The 20,820-nt window shown below is 41.8% G+C and overlaps 2 pseudogenes; both read left to right on the forward strand.

Annotated features, from left to right (window-relative positions):
* The first annotated feature begins 294 nt into the window (after positions 1–294).
* On the forward strand, positions 295–3,306 carry LOC132025886 (voltage-dependent anion-selective channel protein 1-like; annotated as a pseudogene).
* Positions 3,307–18,260: 14,954 nt separating this feature from the next.
* Positions 18,261–18,803, forward strand: LOC132025940 (ubiquitin-conjugating enzyme E2 N-like; annotated as a pseudogene).
* Positions 18,804–20,820: the final 2,017 nt, after the last annotated feature.

Raw genomic sequence — 20,820 nt, forward strand, 5'->3', positions numbered from 1 at the left:
AATCTGCCAGGGATGTCTTCCCCAAGAGCTATGGATATGACTTCATAAAATGTGATTTGGGAACAAAATCCTAGGGTTATCAGCTCAGGTCATGATCTCAGGATTCTGGGATGGAAACTGGCGTCAGGCTCCTTGCTCACAGGGAGTCTCCTTCTCCCTCTCCCTCTGACCCTCACCATCTGTTCATGCTCTCTTTCTCTTTCTGTAATAAAATCTTAAAAGAAGAAAGGAGGGAAGGAAAGAAAGAAGGAAGGAAGGAAGGGGAGGGTAAGAAGGAAGGAAGAAAGGAAAACAAAATCTGAGAATAAACTGGAATGTACAAACTTAAGTTCATCCAACACTGAAATCAACCACCAAAGTGAGGGTTAGCCTGGAAACCAAGTAGATGCACCAAACATGGTCTGATGTCTATGGAGAAATGAAACACTGTGAACATACGAGGTGTGGAGATCTTTGTGGAAGGTCAGCTTGCATGTGGACTGAAGCTGACCTTTGATTCATCCTCTCATGGGGGACAGGGGCAGGTTGCCAGGGAGAGAGTGGCAGCGAAGGGGTGGGATGATAAAATCAGGACAGGACATAAGCGAGAGTACATCAGTCTGGATGTGGATTTCTACATGGCTGGGCCTTCAGTCTGGCATGTTCAGGTGCTGGGTCAAGAAGACTGGCTGGCTGGCTAGCTCCCAGATGAATCCTGAGACCACAAAGTCTGGGGGATACCCAGAGCAACTTTGCGGTTGGCTGCAAGACTGATGAATTGCAGCTTCGCACTAACGTAAATGGCAGGATAGAGTGTAGTGGCTTCATTTATCAGAAGGTGAACAAGAAGTTGGAGACCAGGGGCGCCTGGGTGGCTCAGTGGGTTAAGCCGCTCCCTTCAGCTCGGGTCATGATCTCAGGGTCCTGGGATCGAGTCCCACATCGGACTCTCTGCTCAGCAGGGAGCCTGCTTCCCTCTCTCTCTGCCTGCCTCTCCATCTACTTGTGATTTCTCTCTGTCAAATAAATAAATAAAATCTTAAAAAAAAAAAAAAAAAGAAGTCGGAGACCAATGTCATTCTGGTCTAGACAGCAAGTAACACTTGTTGGACCTGATGCCCTTTTTCCCGACTAATGTGAACAACTCCGTTCTGATGGGTTTAGGATACACTCAGATCCTAAAGCCAGGGGTGTTAGACTGACACTGTGAGCTCTGCTGGATGGCAAGAATGTCAACACTGGTGGCCACAAGCATAATTGAATACTGTACAATTGTTTAATTTTAAACTATTTTGCAGCATAGCTACCTTCAGAATTTAGGTACCTTTGTCTGGGATGCTGCATTGCTAAATATCATCTTGGACCTCCACACTAAAGATGATTCTGCTTGGGGCGCCTGGGTGTCTCAGTGGGTTAAGCCTCTGCCTTCGGCTCAGGTCATGATCTCAGGGTGCTGGGATCGAGCAGGGAGTCTGCTTCCCTTCCTCTCTCTCTCTGCCTGTTTCTCTGCCTACTTGTGATCTCTGTCTGTCAAATAAATAAATAAAACCTTTAAAAAAAAAAACAGATCTCCTTTATTTATCTGAGATAGAGAGCACACACAAGTGGGGGGCAAGGGAGGGACCAGCAGAGGGAGAGGGAGAAGCAGACTCCTGGCTGAGCAAGGAGTCCGATGCAGGGCTAGATCCCAGGACCCATGTTCCTAGGATCATGACCTGAGCTGAAGGCAGATGCTTAACCCACTGAGACACCCAGGCATCCCTTAAAGAGACTTTAGACAGATTTTCATGACCTGTTTCCACCCCATTCCACACCTCTTTGACACCACATAATCTGCAGTGCACAGTAGCTGTTTTTTTATGTGTCATTGAGAAGATGGATGTGATGAAACCAGTAATTCAACTTAATTCCCTTAATTCCCTTTCATGTTGTGTTTTTTGTTTTTTTGGTTTGTGGTGGTTTTTTGGTGTTTTGTTTTTTTTTTTTTTTGCACTTGCGCCAGATGAAAGAGCTTCTAAGAGTTCTAGCTGCAAGCAGGAACAGTCTCTGTGACTGTAATCACTTTGTGACATCATTCGAATCTAAATTGGATTTCTATTTATATTCTTACCATTTGGTTTATTTTTTAGTAGTTTAATGGGTACATTTTAGAGTCTGACATTTCGTGTGGAATTAGATCCTTCCTTTCCAATGCTATAATTAACATAAAGTAAAATTTGGATAAAATACTAAAGCCTAAAAAAAAAAAAAAGTTGCGTTGGAAACAAAGGGTGACTTGACCATACTCAAAGGGGTTTTAGCTAGGGCTTAATGCATACAGTTCTGTATTTTTATTTAAGATTTTTAAAAAATAATTATTTATTTGGCAGATAGAGATCACAAGTAGGCAGAGAGGCAGGCAGAGAGAGAAGAGGAAGCAGGCTCCCCACTGAACAGAGAGCCCAATGTGGGGCTCCATCCCAGGACCCTGAGATCATGACCTGAGCCGAAGGCAGAGGCTTTAACCCACTGAGCCACCCAGGAGCCATATTTTAAAGAATCTCTCCACCATTTTTTAAAAAAGATCTTATTTATGTATTTGAGAGTGACAGAGAGCAGGAGCAGAGGGAGAGGGAGATGAAGACTCCCAGCTGAACAGGGAGCCTGGGGGTAGGGTTCATCCCAGGACCCTGAGATCAGGACACGCAAGCTGAAGGCAGACACTTAACTGACTGAGCCACCCAAGTTTCACTCTGGAGCCATTGTGAAAGACATCAAGGCTAGAAGATCCCGAGGAAAGGAAGAACAAGTTGGTAACTATTGTAGCCATCTAAACATTATTTCAGTTATGGAACAGGATTAATTCAGTTAATTCTCATAACCTACATAGTGACCATATGCCACTTACAGATGAGGAAATCAATGAATAGAGAGGTAGGTTAACTTGCCAACAGCCAGTAAGCTGAGTCAGGTTTCAAACCCAGGCAACTGGTTTGTTTGTTTGTTTGTTTGTTTGTTTTTAATTAAGATTTTAGTTATTTATTTAAGAGAGAGAGAGCATCAGCAGGGGATCGGCAAAGGGAGAGGGACAAGCAGACTGCCCGCTGAAAAGGGAGCCTGACACAGGGCTGGATCCTAGGACACCGAGATCATGACTTGAGCCCAAGGCAGATGGAGCCCAAGCCACCCAGGGGCTCCTGGGCAGTCAGCTTTTTGAGAAGCTTTGGGAATAAGGATGGAGTGCTACTGGAGGTGGGCTAGGGGATGAGGGATATTATGGAGCAAACTTTCTTACAAATCCCTTTAAACATCTCTCTCTCTTTGCAGTATCGACACTTTGCCCGCTAATCTCTGCTCTAAGGGAGCAGTCACACTGCTTTTCTTGAGAACTTCCTCCTTCTCCAGCCTGGCTGTGTGTGTATATTCCACTTAGCTCTGAAAGAGAATGTGATCCTACCAGTCTAGCACCCTCATAGGCTAAGTAAAATCTCCTCCAGATCTGATTGATTTTTGCTGGAGATACTCAAACCCTGCTTTCAATTCCAGGGAAGGTGATGAGAGAAGTCTGGGAACTCAATGGTATTAAGACCATTAAGACATTGGATTTGGGGGCGCCTGAGTGGCTCAGTCCTTGAGTATCTGCCTTCCGCGCAGGTCATGACCCCAGAGTCCTGGAATCAAGCCCCGCATTGGGCTCCCTGCTCAGCAGGAGGTCTGCTTTTCCCTCTCCCACTCTCCCTGCTTGTGTTCCCTCTCTTGTGGTATCTCTCTCTGTCAAATAAGTAAATAAATTCTTTAAAAAAAAAGAAGTTGGATTTGATTTCAAGTTTGTTTTGTTTGTGGTGCCTCAGGGATATTTAAGTGAAGATGAGAAAAGAAACCACAGCAATGGAAGTTAGAGGTTTGAAGATTTTCTTTGGAAAGCACTTACTAAAAAAAGAAAGAGAAAGAAAGAAAATGGTTATTAAGTGTTTGGTTTCAGACAATTAACAAGAATGTTCAAATACTATCTGCCTGGTCATGACTCCTAGTATTTTGAGAAGGCAGCCCTTGTACACAGCTAGATTTTTTTTCTAAATACTTTGAAAAGGAAACTAAACCTGTGTATCAGTGGCCAAGTTCTCAAAGCCTATTTCTCTTAATGTAGTTTTTTCTGAAAATAGTTTATGATACAGGTTCTAAAATTCATAATTTCTTCAAGTTTAAAGAACCACATAGGGATATATGTCATAATATTTGTGCAAAAAATTTTGATAACAACATGTATGTAGAGGTTGTAATTTTTACTTTTATTTTTCCTAATAAAGAAAAACTGCATGTTGAATACAGAGAATATAAAATGCAGAAGATAAAAAAATTCATCTTACCATCATATATAAGCATTATGAACATTTACACATATTTCCTCCCATCTTACTTCCCTCTTTTTCTTTCTTTTATTTTATAATTATAATGATCCTGGTGTTCCATTTCAAACATAGCTATTTTTTCCTCATGGTATATAAACTGCTCTTAAAATATATATATTTGTGGGGCACCTGGGTGGCTCAGTGGGTTAAAGCCTCTGCCTTCAGCTCAGGTCATGGTCCCAGGGTCCTGGGATTGAGCCCCACATCGGTTCTCTGCTCAACGGGAAGACTGCTTCCTCTTCTCTCTCTCTCTGCCTGCCTCTCTGACTATTTGTGATCTCTGTCTGTCAAATGAATAAATAAAATCTTAAAAAAAAAAAAAAATATATATATATATGTGTGTGTGTGTGTGTGTGTGTGTGCGTGTTTGTGTGTGTGTGTGTGTTTATAAGCAAGCAGGGCTTAGCTTCTGCTACAAGAGATTAATGAAGACTTGGTGGACATGGAGATATATCTTCAGGGTTTCAATAGCAGATGAAAGAGCAGAGTATTTGAAGTAAAAGAAATAGTGTGAGCCAAAGCACAGACCCTTAAGATGCCCAGGAATAATAAGAATTGCATTCTTGGTCAGGTGCCTGGTTGGTTAAATTGGAAGAGCATGTGACTCTTGATCTCGAGGTCGAAGTTCAACTCCCATGCTGAATATAGAGATTATTAAAAATAAATAAACTTAGAAAAAAAAAAGAATTGCATTCTTGGTAATAAGGCTTTAAAAGTAACTGATTTGCTTGATCCCAGGACCCTGAGATCATGACCCAAGATGAAGGCAGAGGCTTAACCCACTGAGCCACCCAGGTGCTCCCTTTGCCATATTTTAAGTGTTGAGAGGATTTATTACATACACACACACACACACACACACACATATTTGTTGGGGTGGCTTGCTGGCTCAGTGGGGAGAGCATGTGACTCTTAATCTCAGGGTTGGAGGTTTAAGCCCCATGTTGGGTGTAGAGATTAATTAAGAATAAAATCTTTAAAACTATATACATTTGTTTTTTAAATGGTAAAAATAATTCATTCTCACTGTTTAAAAAAAAAAGTCATACAATACAAAAAATACATAGAATCAAAAACATAAGTCTCCCTGCCTTTTCCCAGACTTATTCTCCAAGGTACCTCCAGTGACAGTTTGATTAAATCCTCAAGTTTTTACAAAAGCAATTCTTGGGGATATTTTTTTCCCTCATACCTGTAGTCTAGATCAACATAAGCATGTTTTCCCTAAAGTGTTGTTAATGATTACTTGTCTGTTTTTTGGATTACTTTTTCTACCCTGTTTTTAATGATTATATATGACGCAATGTTGCTAAAACACTGGAATATTTGGTGTGAATGAGCTGGAGGAAGATTTTATACCAAGAGTGGCATAAAACGGAATATAGACATTCCTGGAATAGAGGCTAATTATGGTTTAGATTCTCATCTTTCTTCACCTTTCTTAAAAATAAATTTTTTATTATGGGGTCATTTTACATCTACAGAAAGATACAAAGATAGCCCAGATGGTTCCTGTATACACTTGGCCCAGCTTTCCCCAATGTTAGTATCTTGTATAACCGTGGTGTTATGTTTGCCCAAGCTAAGAAATTAACACTGGAACAACACTATTAACTACAGACTCCATTTGGGTTTTGTTAGTTTTCCCATTAATTTCTTTTTTCTTTTTTTTTTTTAAGATTTTATTTATTTATTTGACAGAGACAGAAATCACAAGTAGGCAGAGAGTCAGGCAGAGGCGGGGCGGGGGGGAAGCAGACTCCCTGCTGAGCAGAGAGCCCCATGCAGGGCTCAATCCCAGGACCCTGAGATCATGACCCAAGCCGAAGGCACCGGCCCAATTCACTGAGCACCCCATCATTTTTCTTTAAAAAGAAAAAAAAAAAACAGATTTTATTTACTTATTTGACAGAGACACAGCCAGAAAGGGAGCACAAGAATGGGGAGTGGGAGAGGGAGAAGCAGGCTTCCCATGAAGCAGGAAGCCCAATGCCAGGCTCGATCCCAGGATCCCGGGATCACGACCAAGGCGAAGGCAGACGCCTAACAACTGAGCCACCCAGGCACCCCTTAATATCCTTTTTCTGCTCCAGGATCCAATTCAGAATACCTCACTTCATCTAATCACTTCATCTTTTTAATCCCATTGTTTCAGGCTCTCCGGGAAAGTTTGTGGGAAGGAAAAGGGTTTTGAGAAGAGCACACCCGGACACGTTTGAGATCATGTTAGCAAAGTGAGGCTGTTAATTATTGGGGGTTTTGAGATTCTTGGTGGATGTTATTTTACTTAGTCATCCTGCCTCCTTCAGGCACAAGTGTTTGAGGGGTAGCTGTACCAAATGTCATCCGTGAGTAGAGGTCCTCAAGGCATCATCTGAGAGATGTCAGACATGAGTCTCAAAAAAAGGCTCAAAAAAAGGCTCCTCCTCCAGCAACCTTCTCGTGAAAATTAGAGCTACAGGGATTTGCTCACCACTCTGGACCACAGGTGCCTCCGTATGTCTTTACTAAAAGTGCGGATCATCTTCTTATTAATTTATCAGGTCAATTTCTTCGGCGGGTTGTCATGTAAGCTGATATAAGGGAACAAGCTTGGGTGGGTATGTAAAGGAAATACTGGAGGACCAGCTTGGGAAAAACTCGGAACACATTCCGCTTATGCTGTTGAAGGAAATCAGAGTATACTCGTTGGAACTGGATCCTCCAGGTGTGTATATGAGATAGCTGGAAGGCAGGAAGTTTGGAGAGGAGGAAAGGTGCGTGTTTAATGGAGGAGATAAATTCTGTGAGAGGTGATAGGAAAAAACAAATCTAGCCTTCTTTATACCTTTCCCTCGGCTGAGTCAGTGCTCTACTAACACAGTGCCCACAACCCCCACAACTGTTACGGGTGTTCAGCTATTTTATACCCATACAGTCATATCAGTGCTGAAGGGATAAAAATACTTCCAATTCAGGGGGTAAGGTCTCTGCTCCCCTGAGCCCTCACGTACCTTTTCACCTCCCTGGCTGCCCAGCTTCTGCCCTGAGAGCCCTGCGGGAAGTTGTTCAGGTCCCTGGCACTACAGGAGAATCCTGCCCAATCGGCCAGGGCTCCATGTCATTTCTGATGACTGTGCCAAAGTGAGCAAATATTTGTGCATGGTTCCTGCTGATAAAGACCATGACCCTGGGGCGCCTGGGTGGCTCAATGGGTTAAAGCCTCTGCCTTCAGCTCAGGTCATCATCTCAGGGTTCTGGGATCAAGCCACACGTCAGGCTCTCCCCTCGGTAGGGAGCCTGCTTCCTCCTCTCTCTCTGCCTGCCTCTCTGCTCGCTTGTGATCTCTGTCTGTCAAATAAATAAGTAAAATATTTTTTAAAAAGACCATGACCCAGATCCTTTGCCATATATTTTTTTTAAGATTTTATTTATTTATTTGACGGACAGAGATCACAAATAGGCAGAGAGGCAGGAGGGGGTGGGCAGGAGAAGCAGGCTTCCTGCTGAGCAGAGTGCCCAGCGTGGGGCTTGATTCCAGGACCCAAGCTGAACACAGAGGCTTAACCCACTGAGCCACCCAGGTGCCCCCTTTGCCATATTTTAAGTGTTGAGAGGTTTCCGACTATCAGGAATTTCCAGACTCAGGCCAGCTTTCTGCAATACAGGCAGAATTCCTCCACCAGTTCATCTTAACTTTAAAAAACAAAAACAAAAACAAAACCTGGTAAAACATACATAACAAAATTTGCCACTTAATCATTTTAAAAAAGATTTTATTTATTTATTTGACACAGAGAGCCAGAGCATGAGAGAGTATAAGCAGGGGAGCAGCAGAGGCAGAGGGAGAAGCAGACTCCCCACTGAGCAAGGAGCCTGCTTCAGGGCTCCATCCAAGGACCCTGAGGTCATGACCAAAGCCAAAGGCAGATGCATAACCAATTGAGCAACCCAGGAGCCCCCATTTAGTCATTTTTCAATGTACAGTCCAGTGGCATTAAGTTATTGTTAAAGCCTTATTACCAAGAATGCAATTCTTTTTTTTTCTAAGTTTATTTATTTTTAATAATCTCTATATTCAGCATGGGATTTGAACTTCAACCTCGAGATCAAGAGTCACATGCTCTTCCAATTTAACCAACCAGGCACCTGACCAAGAATGCAATTCTTATTATTCCTGGGCATCTTAAGAGTCTGTGCTTTGGCTCACACTATTTCTTTTACTTCAAATATTCTGCTCTTTCATCTGCTATTGAAACCCTGAATATATATCTCCATGTCCACCAAGTCTTCATTAATCTCTTGCAGCAGAAACTAAGCCCTGCTTGCTCTAAACCTTTTTTTTTCCCCCCAGCCAGGAGCCCCCATAGCACTTGTCTTTTACAGTGGTTTTTTATTTTATTTTATTTTTTATAGAAATTAAGTACATACCCTCCTCAATGTCCATAACCCAACCACCCTCTCCCTACCCCACCCCCCTAGCCCCAGCAACCCTCAATTTGTTTTGTGAGATTAAGAGTCTCTTATGGTTTGTCTCCCTCCCAATCCCATCTTGCTTCATTTTTTCCTTCTCTACCCCCAAACCCCCCAAGTTGCCTCTCAAATTCTTCATATCAGGGAGATCATATGATTATAATCTTTCTCTGATTGACTTATTTCACTCAGCATAATATCCTCTAGTTCCATCCATGTTGTTGCAAAAGGCAAGATTTCATTTCTTTTGATGGCTGCATAGTATACACACACACACACACACACACACATCATATCTTCTTTATCCATTCCTCTGTTTATGGACATCTAGGTTCTTTCCATAGTTTGGCTATTGTGGACATTGCTGCTATAAACATTCGGGTGCACGTGCCCCTTCAGATCACTACATTTGGTAATTCAGGTAAATACCCAGTAGTGCAATTGCTGGGTCATAAAGTAGCTCTATTTTCAACTTTTTGAGGGACCTTCATGCTGTTTTCCACAGTAGTTTCACCGGCCTGCATTCCCACCAATAGTGTAGGAGGGGTCTGCTTTCTCTGCATCCTCACCAGCATCTGTCATTTCCTGACTTGTTAATTTTAGCCATTCTGACTGGTGTGAGGTGGTATCTCATTGTGGTTTTGATTTGTATTTCCCTGATACTGAGTGATGTGGAGCACGTTTTCATGCATCTTTTGGCCATCTGGATGTCTTCTTTGTAGAAACGTCTGTTCATGTCCTCTGCCCATTTCTTGATTGGATTATTTGTTCTTTGGGTGTTGAGTTTGTTAAGTTCTTCATAGATTTTGGATACTAGCCATTTACCTGATATGTCATTTGCAAATATCTTTTCCCATTCTGTCAGTTGTCTTTTTGGCTTTGTTGACTGTTTCCTTCGCTGTGCAAAAGCTTTTGATCTTGATGAAATCCCAATAGTTCATTTTTGCCCTTGCATCCCTTGCCTTTGGCGATGTTTCTAGGAAGAAGTTGCTGCAGCTGAGGTGGAAGAGGTTGCTGCCTGTGTTCTTCTCAAGGATTTTGATGGATTCCTTTCTTTCTTTCTTTTTTTTTTTTAATTTTTTATTTCTTTTCAGTGTAACAGTATTCATTGTTTTTTGCACCACACCCAGTGCTCCATGCAACCCGTGCCCCCTCTAATACCCACCACCTGGTTCCCCCAACCTCCCAACCCCACCCCTTCAAAACCCTCAGATTGTTTTTAGAGTCCATAGTCTCTCATGGTTCACCTCCCCTTCCAATTTCCCTCAACTCCCTTCTCCTCTCCATCTCCCCTTGTCCTCCATGCTATTTGTTATGCTCCACAAATAAGTGAAACCAGATGATAATTGACTCTCTCTGCTTGACTTATTTCATTCAGCATAATCTCTTCCAGTCCTGTCCATGTTGCTACAAAAGTTGGGTATTCATCCTTTCTGATGGAGGCATAATACTACATAGTGTATATGGACCACATCTTCTTTATCCATTCATCTGTTGAAGGGCATCTTGGTTCTTTCCACAGTTTGGCAACCATGGCCATTGCTGCTATAAACATTGGGGTACAGATGGCCCTTCTTTTCACTACATCTGTATCTTTGGGGTAAATACCCAGTAGTGCAATTGCAGGGTCATAGGGAAGCTCTATTTTTAATTTCTTGAGGAATCTCCACACTGTTTTCCAAAGTGGCTGCACCAACGTGCATTCCCACCAACAGTGTAAGAGGGTTCCCCTTTCTCCACATCCTCTCCAACACATGTTGTTTCCTGTCTTGCTAATTTTGGCCATTCTAACTGGTGTAAGGTGGTATCTCAATGTGGTTTTAGTTTGAATCTCCCTGATGGCTAGTGATGATGAACATCTTTTCATGTGTCTGATGGCCATTTGTATGGCTTCAATGGAGAAGTGTCTGTCCATATCTTCTGCCCATTTTTTTATATGATTGTCTGTTTTGTGTGTGTTGAGTTTGAGGAGTTCTTTATAGATCCTAGATATCAACCTCTTGTCTGTACTGTCATTTGCAAATATCTTCTCCCATTCCATGGGATGCCTCTTTGTTTTGTTGACTTTTTCCTTTGCTGTGCAGAAGCTTTTGATTTTGATGAAGTCCCAAAAGTTCATTTTTGCTTTTGTTTCCTTTGCGTTTGGAGACGTTTCTTGAAAGAAGTTGCTGTGGCTGATATCGAAGAGGTAACTGCCTATGTTCTCCTCTAGGATTCTGATGGATTCCTGTCTCACGTTGAGGTCTTTTATCCATTTTGAGTTTATCTTTGTGTACGGTGTAAGAGAATGGTCGAGTTTCATTCTTCTACATATAGTTGTCCAGTTTTCTCAGCACAATTTATTGAAAAGACTGTCTTTTTTTCCACTGTATATTTTTTCCTGTTTTGTCAAAGATCATTTGACCATAGAGTTGAGGGTCCATATCTGGGCTCTGATGGATTCCTTTCTCACATTGAGGTCCTTCATCCATTTTGAGTCTATTTCTATGTGTGGTATAAGGAAATAGTCCAGTTTCATTTCTCTGCATGTGGCTGTCCAATTTTCTCAACACCGTTTGTTGAAGAGACTGTCTTTTTTCCATTGAACTTTCTTTCCTGCTTTGTCGAAGATTAGTTGGCCATAGAGTTGAGTGTCTATTTCTGGGCTCTCTATTCTTTTTTTTTTTTAATTTAATTTTTAATTTTTAATTTTTTTAATTTTTTATAAACATATAATATATTTTTATCCCCAGGGTACAGGTCTGTGAATCACCAGGTTTACACACTTCACAGCACTCACCATAGCACATACCCTCCCCAATGTCCATAACCCCACAGGCTCTCTATTCTGTTCCATTGATCTATGTGTCTGTTTTTGTGCCAGACCATACTGTTTTGATAATGACAGCTTTCTAATAGAGTTTGAAGTCTGGAATTGTGATGCCACCAAATTTGGCTTTCTTTTCCAACATTCCTCTGGCTATTTGAGGTCTTTTCTGGTTCCATATAAATTTTAAGATTATTTGTTCAATTTCTTTGAAAAAAATGGGTGGTATTTTGATAGGTATTGCATTAAATGTGTAGATTGCTTTAGGTAGCATAGACATTTTCACAATATTTGTTCTTCCAATCCATGAGTATGGAACATTCTTTCATTTCTTTGTGTCTTCCTCAATTTCTTTCATGAGTACTTTATAGTTTTCAGAGTACAGATTCTTTGCTTCTTTGGGTAGGTTTATTCCTAGGTATCTTATGGTTTGGGGTGCAATTGTAAATGGGATTGACTCCTTAATTTCTCTTTCTTCCGTCTTGCTGTTGGTGTATAGAAATGTAACTGACTTCTGTGCATTGATTTTATATCCTGACATTTAACTGAATTCCTGTACAAGTTCTAGCAGATTTGGAGCAGAGTCTTTTGGGTTTTCCACATAAATTATCATATCATCTGCAAAGAGTGATAGTTTGACTTCTTTGCTAATTTGAATGTCTTTAATTTCTTTTTGTTGTCTGATTGCTGAGGCCAGGACTTCCAGTACTATGTTAAATAGCGGTGGTGATAATGGACATCCCTGCCATGTTCCTGAACTTAGTGGGAAGGGTCTCAGTTTTTCTCCATTGAGAATGATATTCACTGTGGGTTTTTCATAGATGGCTTTGAAGATATGGAGGTATGTACCCTCTATCCCTACACTTTGAAGAGTTTTGATCAAGAAAGTTTACTCTAAACTCTTAAAACATGCAAGTTGAAACTCTCAACTACTTCTGCCTTGCATAATTATTTTTGTGTGTGTATATTTATTAATGCCATCTAGACATCTTTTTTTTTTTTAAGATTTTAGTTATTTATTTGACAGAGACCACAAGTAGGCAGAGAGGTAGGCAGAGGGGGAGGGGGAAGCAGGCTCCCCATTGAGCAGAGAGCCCAATGTGAGGCTCAATCCCAGGACCCTGAGATCATGACCTGAGCCAAAGGCAGAGGCTTAACCCACTGAGCCACCCAGAAGCCCCATAGACACCTGTTTCTTAAAGTGTTATGCAGGGATGGCTTCTATTAGAATCACCTGCTTTAAAACAGTGTTGATTCTTAGACCCCAATACCGGAAATTCATTTAATAAGTCTGGAAGGGGGCCCAGATCTTGCATTTTAAACAAGTTCCTCAAGAGATCTTATGCATACTCAAGTTTGAGAGCAAAGTTCTAGGCAATTTCTCCCAAAGGGTAGGGGCTGTGTCTGGCTTGTTTTAGCATATTTTATAGCACCTCGTGCTCAGAAGTCAATAAATCCTGAATTGAACAGCTCGATGGACTATAAACCAAAAATGTGAATGTATTTTCTCTTCATCCCTATGATTTGGACGACCGGATTTTTGTGTGTTTGGTTTTGAATGGCCAGTGTCTAGTCCTAGTTCTGCTGAAAGCATCTCATTTTCTTTATTTCCCTGAAGAAACTACTTCTTCCAAGTATTACACTATACAGTTCAGATAGGGGTAAATCTAATCCCGGGTTCCAGAAGTGGGAACGTTATCCAGGCCAGCCTTCAAAGCGTAACAATTTCTCCTGACCACAATGATTTGTTCAGAGGTGTGCCTACAATCCCAGCTGAGACGGGGGGGTCAATCCTAGCATTATGCTAAACTCTTTCTCTTGAGATTGTAAAACTGAAATGATATTTGAAGTCAACACAGGGCTGCCTGAGCACAAAGCCACTGAAAAAAAGAAGTGGAGCCTAGAGATTAATGAGACAGTACATCCTGAGGACATCATTTGAGTGCCTGGATAAAGCCTTTCCTGAAGTTTATTCCTTAAATTTGCAGGTATTAAGCCAATTAATCCTCCTCCTAATTTAAAGTAAATTGAACTGGTTTTGTGTTGCCCACAGCGGAAGTCCTGTTATATCTTTTATATTGCCCTCCACCATCTGATATTGTGAGTGAACAACTTTGAGTCTTGGACTTTCCCTAACTCTCTCTCTGCCAATGTTAAATATGATAAATATAATTTCACAACAGTGCTCAGGCCTGTTCAGACTTCTTTCTTTCATTTGCATGGGTGTGATTTAAACCCATCTATGAGAGCAGCCTTTATATACTTCTGAGCATGACTGGAGTGCTAAGCCAATTTAGACAAGGATATTCTCGATGTCATCTTTCCTGGAAAACTTCCCTGACTCTCACACTTCCTAACATTCCAGGTTAAGAGGTTCTCTCTTAGTTTTTAAACTTACCCTTTTTCCAGCCCTCTTTATTCTGTTATCATTGTTTCTTTTGTTGTTGTTGTTGTTGTTGTCATTGTTTCTTACCTGCTTTCCCAAGTGGAGTTCCTTTTGTCTTCTGTTTGTTTGTTTCTTTTGTAATCTCCAACACCCCGCCCAATGCTTTGCACAGAATAGGTACTTGACATACAATTATTGAATGAATGGATAATTAAGGAATGATGAGATTTGCATAAATTAGGAGAAACTCGTTTCTTTCCCCGTACTTTCTCTAAGACGGCTGCAGCAAATCAATAACTACATTTAAGATGTCTGCTCACCGGGGCACCTGGGTGGCTCAGTGGGTTAAGCTGCTGCCTTCGGCTCAGGTCATGATCTCAGGGTCCTGGGATCGAGTCCCGCATCGGGCTCTCTGCTCAGCAGGGAGCCTGCTTCCTTCTCTCTCTGCCTGCCTCTCAGTGTATTTGTGATTTCTCTCTGTCAAATAAATAAATAAAATCTTTTTAAAAAATAAAATAAATAAATAAATTAAAAAAAGATGTCTGCTCACCAATCTTTCTGCCTTATCTTCTATTCTATGAGGCATATAGAGATGGAACTTGGTAAAGTATTAAAAAGCGGGCAGTAAGTGTGAAGGGTTGAAGATAGGAAAAATGAAGAACAATTGAAGGAGACTGGAAATTATCTTGGGAGATGAAGATTTGGAATGGAAAACAAAACTGTCTTCAAATACTTGCAGTGGGAACAGGGCAAAAATGAGGCCAATACATTTAGACTAAAGTTCTTCTGCAATAGAGAATTCTAAAGATGAGGGCCATGAGAGGTACAATGTAGCTGCTTCAGGACTTTCTGAGCTTCCCATTCCTGAGGCACCCCTGTAAAGCCCAAATACCAGTAGAACAGTAGATACTGGGGGTCGGAAAATCAAATATTGGCCTTTACTGGTTTCCTGCCACCCAGACAACATTAAGTTTTTAGAAACTTTTTTTTAAGAATTCCAAGAATCTGGGACGCCTGTGTGGCTCAGTAGGTTAAGCATCTGCCTTTGGCTCAGGTCATGATCTCAGCATCCTGGGCTCCAGCCCCATGTTTGGGGGGGTGGAGGGAGCTACTCAGCAGGGAGTCTGCTTCTCTTTCTCCTTCTCCCTCTGCCTCTCCTCCCCCTAGTGCTCTCTCTTTCTTTCTGGTGCTTGATCCCCTCTCTCCCTCAAACAAATAAACAAAATCTTAAAAAAAAAAAAAAAAAGAAAGAAAGAAAGAAAAAAGAATTCTAAGAATCATTGAATCTTTTATGAATCTTTTTTTTTTAATTCTACTAAACCATTGTTCCTTGTGTAATGAAACATTTGCAAATGAGGAATTGTATTGCCTTCTCTTGCTTCAGTGCTACACTGAGAAAGAAGAGGATCATGTAGCCCAAAAGCATCGCTTTGCATTTGATTAGAACAAGGGCTCGGAAGCATGGGATTCTCCTACATGTGTTCTGCATTATGCTCAGCCCCAATCTTAGGGCTTTATCGGTGTAAACTTTGCTCAAATACAAGTGTGTTTGTGTATGTCTTTGACTAATTTTACTTATCATGCATAGGTGGTGACTAATTAATTAAGGATGCAGGCCCTCCAATAAAAACCAAAGGTTGGGTTTGGAAAAGGGTAGTCTAAGGACAACCTGCATCAGAATCTCTCAGGATGTTTTAAGAATGCATATTCCTGGGTCGCACCCACACTTACTAAATGAGACCCTTTGGGGAGTTGGGCCAGGAATCTGCATTGTAACAAGTATAGGGGAGGAAAATGAATTTCCCCCCTACCCTTCTAGATTCTTAGCTGAGACCACTGTATAAGAGATGGATTAACAAGAGAAAGACAAACAGAAGGTTGTTAACCTGCATATCTCACGTACACTTGGGCGATTCCAGAGAAAAATGAGTAAGTCATAAAGGTAGCTTTAGCATTTAGGCTTACCTACCATTTTAATAGGGAAAGAAGAAGGGTGATGGAGACTTTAGAGGAAAGAGAAAATTATATTTATTTAGCAACGATGAGCAGGCCTTTAGAGGATGGATGGTACAGGGGTGCCTGGGTGGCTCAGTCATTAAGCATCTGCCTTCGGCTCCGGTCATGATCCCAGGGTCCTGGGATTGAGCCCTGCATCCAGCCAGGTGGGAAGCCTGCTTCTCTCTCTCCCACTCCCTCAGCCTCCCTCCCCCTCACCGCTTGTGTTCCCTCTTTCACTGTGTCTCTCTCTGTCAAATAAATCAATAAAATCTAAAAAAGAAGAAGAAGGAGGAGGAGGAGGAGGAGAAGAAGGGGGAAAGTATGGTTATTTGTGGCAAAGTATGTATGGATATGGGGTCAACTTTTAGTCTCCCTCTCCTGTGAGCACAGTCCATCCTCCCTGGGTGATGAAACTCCCAAAAAGAGATTTATAGCAATTGAGTCCCATTTGGAGCCTGCCTTTAGGCAGATAAGAGTTGAGAAAAAGTCTTTATCTGTATTTCTCTGCATTTGCTGTCTTCAAGTGCCTCCAGCCCAAAAGAATCATGATGCCGAAGTGGCATATTTTGGGGTGACATGTCCCAAACTCCTACAGGTGTATTTTGGGGTGGCGTATTGTTACCTTTCACAAACAACCCCAGATAGTATTGTGAGTGAAGTTTGAGGCTCATGACTTTGGAGGTAACAGGATAGCAATGAGGGAACTTCCATCCCCTGAAAACAAAAGTTATCTTTTTGGGGAAAATGGCAGACTGTTCCCAAATGTCAAATGACAGGGGCACCTGGGTGGCTCAGTGGGTTAAAGCTCAGGTCATGATCTCAGGGTCCTGGGATTGAGCTCCCTGTCAGGCTCTCTGCTCACCAGGGAGCCTGCTTCCTCCTCTCTCTCTGCCTGCTTCTCTGCCTACTTGTGATCTCTGTCTGTCAAATAAATAAATAAAATCTTTTTTTAAAATGTCAAATGACAGACTATTAGGGAAGAGAGCAACTGAATTTTTTTCAGTGCTAAGTCTATAAAAATATATGACCTTATATTACCTTATTAGAATTACAGATATCAAATTATATTTTAACTATTCATGTGGTGAAAAGATATTTTAAAGATTTTACTTATTTATTTGAGAGAGAGGGAGTGAGCAAGAGAGAAAAGGAGCAGGGGGAGGGGCAGATGGAGAGGGAGAAGCAGACAGCCCCTCTGAGCAGGGAGCCCAAGGCTAAGGCTCAAGGTTCAAAGTTCTAGCTCAGGACCCATGAGATTGTGACCTGAGCCGAAGGCAGACACCTAACTGGCTGAGTCATCCAGGCACCCCAGTGAAAAGATATTTTAAATTATATAATTGTATAGTTCTGCACATATTAAGTGATGACTTTATTTTATTTTATTTAAAGATTTTATTTATTTATTTGAGAGAGAGACAGTGAGAGAGAGCATGAGAGAGGAAGGAGAAGGTCAGAGTGAAAAGCAGACTCCCCGTGGAGCAGGGAGCCCGATGCAGAACTCGATTCCAGGACTCTGGGATCATGACCTGAGCTGAAGGCAGCCGCCCAACCTACTGAGCCACCCAAGCGCCCTTATTTTATTTTTTAAAAATTTTATTTATTTATTTGACACAGAGAAAGAGACAGCGAGAGCAGGAACAAAAGCAGGGGGGCTGGGAGAGGGAGAAGCAGGCTTCCCACCAGGCAGGAAGCCCGATGCGGGGCTCAATCCCAGAACCCTGGGATCATGACCTGAGCCAAAGACAGGTGCTTAATGACTGAGCCACCCAGGTGCCCCCATGCCTTTATTTTAAAAGGAAATTGAAGACCACACACCACACAAAAGGTTATTATATGAAGGTATGGAAGTATTATCTAACCTTATTTATAAAAATAATTGATTTATAAATAAGGTTACATAATATAAATTTATATCTTTATGAATACAAATTATTTATTTATTTATTTATTTATTAAAATTTTATTTATTTATTTGACAGAGTGAGAGATCACAAGTAGGCAGAGGCAGGTAGAGGGGGGAGATGCAGGCTCCCCGCTGAGCAGAGAGCCCGATGCGGGGCTTGATCCCAGGACCCTGGGATCATGACCTGAGCCAAAGGCAGAGGCTTTAACCCACTGAGCCACCCAGGCGCCCCATAAATTTGTATTTATAAATATAAGATATAGATAGATAGATAAATACGTATCTGTCTATCTATCTATATATTCATCACTTTGTTGAGACCAGAGGCTGAACTCAGGATCTGACCAGATGGCCAGGCTGTCCCTCAGAATTATCAAGGAAACTCAGCATCTGGTGGCAGAACCAGTTCCTGGCATTAAAGTAGAACCAGAAAAAAGCAACACCCGTCATTTTCATAGCGGCCCTCGGGATTCCACTTTTGAGGAAGGGACTTTTAAACTTGAGCCATTCCTTCCAGAAGAATACCCAAAGAAGCTCCTAATGTACATTTCGTGACCGAAACTTATCACCCTAATGTAGACAAGTTGGGAAGAATAGGTTTAGATATTTTGAAAGGTAAGTGGTCCCCAGCACTGCAGATCTGCACTGTTCTGCTGTCCATTCAGGCTTTGTTAAAAATGCTCCCAATCCAGATGATTCATTAGCAAATGATTGAGCACAGCAGGGAAGACCGAGGAAGCTCAAGCCGTAGAAACAGCCAGAGCATAGACCAGGCTATATGCTGTGAATAATATTCAGAATCCATCTGATATCAAGTGTGCCTCACTTCTCCTGTTCTGCCAAGACTTCTTCCTTTTTTATGGACACAGTTTTAGAAACATTACAGAATAAAAGACCAGACATCTTCAGTCCTTTGGTGATTAAATGCACATTAGCAAATATGTGTCTTGTCCTGATTCATTGTCACAAAGCAAGAGCTGAGGCTAGAAGTATCACCCGGATTGTCGTGAAATGTTTAAAAGCATTGGCCCCGCTCTGCCTGTGTTCCTTTCCCCCATCCTGGTTTAAGTATAAAGCACTGTGATGGGTGCCTGGGTGGCTCAGTGGGTTAAGGCTTCTGCCTTTGGCTCAGGTCATGATCCTGGGGTCCTGGGATCAAGGCCCACAACGGGCTCTCTGTTCAGCAGGGAGACTGCTTCCTCCTCTCTCTGCCTGCCTCTCTGCCTACTTGTGGTCTCTGTCTGTCAAATAAATAAATAAAATCTTTTAAAAAAAAAAAGATAGAAAGAAAAAGCAAAAAAGCACTGTAAGTCAAGGGAGTTGTCAGGGTTAGCTACAGGGGTGTGGGTGTTTTTCTTTATTATTTTTTTTGAGTGGGAGAGATAGTTTTATTCTAATTTTATGGGCTCCATCTCCCCACCTTTTAAAGGTTTTTGTTTTGTTTTGTTTAATTTATTTGACACAGAGAGAGAGTGAAGTGTAGAATCCTTCCTTCAAGAAAAAGATTGTGATGATGTCATATGGCTTGTCTGGAAACTTCAGTAAGTCTTTTTTTTTTTTTTTTTTTTAAAGATTTTATTTATTGGGGCACCGGGGTGGCTCAGTAGGTTGAAACCTCTGCCTCCGGCTCCGGTCATGATCCCAAAGTCCTGGGATCGAGCCACGAGTGAGGCTCTCTGCTCAGCGGGGAGCCTGCTTCCTCCTCTCTCTCTGCCTCTCAGCCTACTTGTGATCTCTATCTGTCAAATAAATAAATAAAATCTTTAAAAAAAATTTTTTTTTTTTTAAAGATTTTATTTATTTATTTGACAGAGAGAGACACAGCAAGAGAGGGAACACAAGCAGTGGAAGTGGGGAAGGAGAAGCAGGCTTCCCAACAAGCAGGGAATCTGATGCAGGGCTCCATCCCCAGACCCTGGGATCATGACCAGAGCCAAAGGCAGAGGCTCAACAGCTAAGACACCGAGGCACCCCAACCTCTGTTTAAGTCTTATGTTTTAGTAAAATGTTTTTTATTGGAGCACCTGGGTGGCTCAGCAGGTTAAGCCTCTGCCTAAGGCTCAGATCATGATCTGAGGGTCCTGGGATCCAGTGCCACATCAGGCTCTCTGCTCAGCAGGGAACCTGCTTCCCCCCACCCCTGCATGCCTCTGTGTCTTCTTATGATCTCTGTCTGTCAGATAAATGGATAGAATCTTTAAAAACAGGGTGCCTGGGTGGCTCAGTAGGTTAATCTTCTGCCTTCAGCTCAGGTCATGATCTCAGGGTCCTGGGATGGAGCCCCACATCTAGCTCTCTGCTCAGCAGGGATCCTGCTTCCCCTCCTCTCTCTCTCTCTGCCTGCCTCTCTGCCTACTTGTGGTCTCTCTCTGTCAAATAAATAAATAAAATCTTTTTAAAAATCTTAAAAAAATACATATGTGTTTTTTGTTATTCTAAAAAAAAAAATCATCACATTGTGTACCTTAAATTTGCTTGGGTTATGTATCAATAATATCTCAATAAAGCCAGAAAGTAATCAGAGAGGAAAATTGGTCTTGACATATTTAGAGTCGTCAAACAATATTACTAATTAATATTTTCAAACATTTGTGTGATAATCATGACGAATGAGAAATATGGGGAAGTAAATGACTTGCTTTAAAAGCTCACAGTGAGGGGCGCCTGGGTGGCTCAGTGGGTTGAGCCGCTGCCTTCGGCTCGGGTCATGATCTCAGGGTCCTGGGATCGAGTCCCGCGTCGGGCTCTCTGCTCAGCAGGGAGCTGGCTTCCTTCCTCTCTCTCTGCCTGCCTCTCTGCCTACTTGTGATCTCTCTCTGTCAAATAAATAAAAATAAAAATCTTAAAAAAAAATTAAAAAAAAAAAAAAGCTCACAGTGAAAGAAGTCTTAATGTCTACACCGGAAAC

This window comes from Mustela nigripes, chromosome 1 (genome assembly GCF_022355385.1).
Source record: "Mustela nigripes isolate SB6536 chromosome 1, MUSNIG.SB6536, whole genome shotgun sequence".
NCBI classification, from domain to species: Eukaryota; Metazoa; Chordata; class Mammalia; order Carnivora; family Mustelidae; genus Mustela; species Mustela nigripes.